This window comes from Pygoscelis adeliae, unplaced genomic scaffold (assembly GCF_000699105.1).
Source record: "Pygoscelis adeliae isolate BGI_AS28 unplaced genomic scaffold, ASM69910v1 Scaffold127, whole genome shotgun sequence".
NCBI classification, from domain to species: domain Eukaryota; kingdom Metazoa; phylum Chordata; class Aves; order Sphenisciformes; family Spheniscidae; genus Pygoscelis; species Pygoscelis adeliae.
The window spans coordinates 6,329,722-6,332,341 of NW_008825208.1; positions in this window are offsets into that span (position 1 = coordinate 6,329,722).

Consider the following 2,620-nt stretch of genomic DNA (forward strand, 5'->3'; position numbering starts at 1 on the left):
TAAACCAGCTTCAACAGGGGAAAAATGATACCACAAAATTACAGCTTCAGTCATGACACGTGCCTGTACCTACACTGATACATCATTCATTCACCACTTCCTAAGACAGCTCCCTAGATTTTGCCTTTCCGCTGACAACCATTAACCTGGTAACATAGCAGCCAAAACACAGTGAAAGCTCTTTTAAACCCCAAGCTCATCACCCAGTCAACTGTTTTACTTGGTCTGATAAAAGACTTGCAAGGCTTTGAGCCTCTTACAATACAGGGAACCATCATCATTACAAATGTATAACTGCCTTCATATCTTCAATTTGATACAAGGAGGATTTTTAAATGAACGTACTTTTAACTGTGTTTATGCTAAAAAAAACCAACCATAACACATTAAATCAAGACATCATAGAATAATTGGCCTGCCACAGTCATGCTAAGTCTAGAACCCTTATTACAAAACTTAGTTTCTTACAAGCACATGATTTTGATTATACTTTTTGTTATTATTTGAATGCTCCACTGAAACACTATTCCAATTTATAACTTTTGATACCAATACTAAGTTATGTACCTACTCATACCATTACAGCATATTTATTTATTACAACATGCCCCCGGGAAGGATGTGGTATAAGGTAACTGCTAGGAACTCCACTGTTTTTGCAGGTGGATGACCAAGGTATTTCTGAAGTACAAGAACACTATAAAGTTGCTTTTCAGCATCTCATAATTTATCCAGCAGTATAACTGATAAGCCTTCTCAGTCATTGACTGAAAGCAAAAACAAACCCAATGCAAAAATGTTCTAGAGAAATGCAAAGATAAATTGACACCATGACAGTTCTCCTGCAAGTTGAAGTACAATGTGCATATGTTGGGGATATTCTGGATTAGTAACGAAGATGACATTTACTTTATCAGTGTCTTCCCACCCCTATTCATAAAGAATCCACACAGAAGTGACAGAATTCAAGTTTGTGAAGCCCATTTGTTCAACCTCCTTCTTTCCCAGTTAGAGCTGAAAGAGATGTCTTTGAAGTACTTTGTAACACGAAGCATTTAATATGGCGACAAAGATCTACAGCAGACTGCTCCGGTAAAAGGGTTGGCAAGGCTTTGAGTGCTGAAAAAGTCCACACAACAAGTTAGTGTGGCCTAGGTAGTGTGTTACAGAATTCTTACTGAATCCTCCTACAAAGGCTGGAGAGTCCTACCATGACCCTAGTCTCTCCCTGTATACAAGTTTTCAGTTGGCTACTTCCTTGTTATTCACTGTTTAAGTCCAGCTCAGAAACAGTCAGAGCAGCCAAATCCTGCCTACGAAGCTACCTTGACGTCCTTCCTTGCCTGCAGTTTACACACCTTGACAAGCACTTCTTTCAGCAGGGATATCAGCTTATGCTGCCCTTATGCCATTAGTACGGCTTCAGTTTTCACAGCACAACTATCTGAGATGAGACAGTTTCTTAACCTAAGTGAGCTGCTTGCACGAGTTCACTGTGAGGCCTCACAGGCAAAGGCGAAGAGGCAGGCAGGACAAGTAAGCACGGCTGCCTAACCTTTCACTGATAAGAACTTCTTCCAGCACAAAGCTACACTCACAGAAAGCAGCACCATACCTCTGTCCGAGTGTCGGAAGGACTGTACCAACTACATGTGAACATTCCTTCTTCCAGACCTGTGGGAAATGTAGGTAAGTGGAATTGTTCAACGCAGGGATGGCTACCAGCCCAGGGCTGGAACACCCTCCTCTACTCCCTTACTCATCCCATCATTCCAAACACATAAATGATGTCCTAAGATGTTAAGACTGCTTTTTCTTAAACCATAAAACTTTCCACCTCTCCTATTTCATTACAACATTTTTGCATTTGTTTGGGATTATTAAGTGGAGATAGGCAAGGTAAGAGCAGTAGTGCACCTTACAGCTAGTTCAAGTTTACTCTTTCCTGTTGAGTAGGGATTAGAAACCAGTTGCTTGGAAAGCATAATTTGATTTTGGACATTTCTTTAAAAATAGGTAAAATTTATAGTGCCCAGTAACAAGTCCAGTAGGGCGCCTCTACAAAGTGCAGCACTCAATGACAGGTTGATGAAACGAATTATTCTTCTGTATCTACCATGGCCAATTTCCCTGACTAAATAAGGCATATTACACAACTTCAGACTACAGCAACAGATGCCTTTCCTGAAATTACTTAAGCTGTTCTATGATTTTTAAATTTCTGACAGTAATATATATTAATGATTCTGCAATTCAAGTATTAAAAAAGCTGCACTCTTAGCAAAGAGGTATAGCAAACATCTGAAAGTCAACAACTCCAGGTTTCTAAAGTCTTTGAGTCGCATATAGTTGGAAACAGGAGGGTAAGCCTGGTACTCTAAAATACTTCTTTAGAACATATCCATTTGTCAAAACTATGGCAGGTATTTATTCAACATTACTTCTGGAATCAAGCAATCCTATAAACAATCTTCTAATTTTCAAAAAGGCTGTATGTAAACAAAACCACCTTTTTCCCCCCCAACTTTCAACTGCAGTCTTTTCCTCCTCTCTTCCTTGCTAGTCACAAATTCTTCAGTACAGTTCAATTAATTACAAATGGGATAGTCTCAGAGAAACT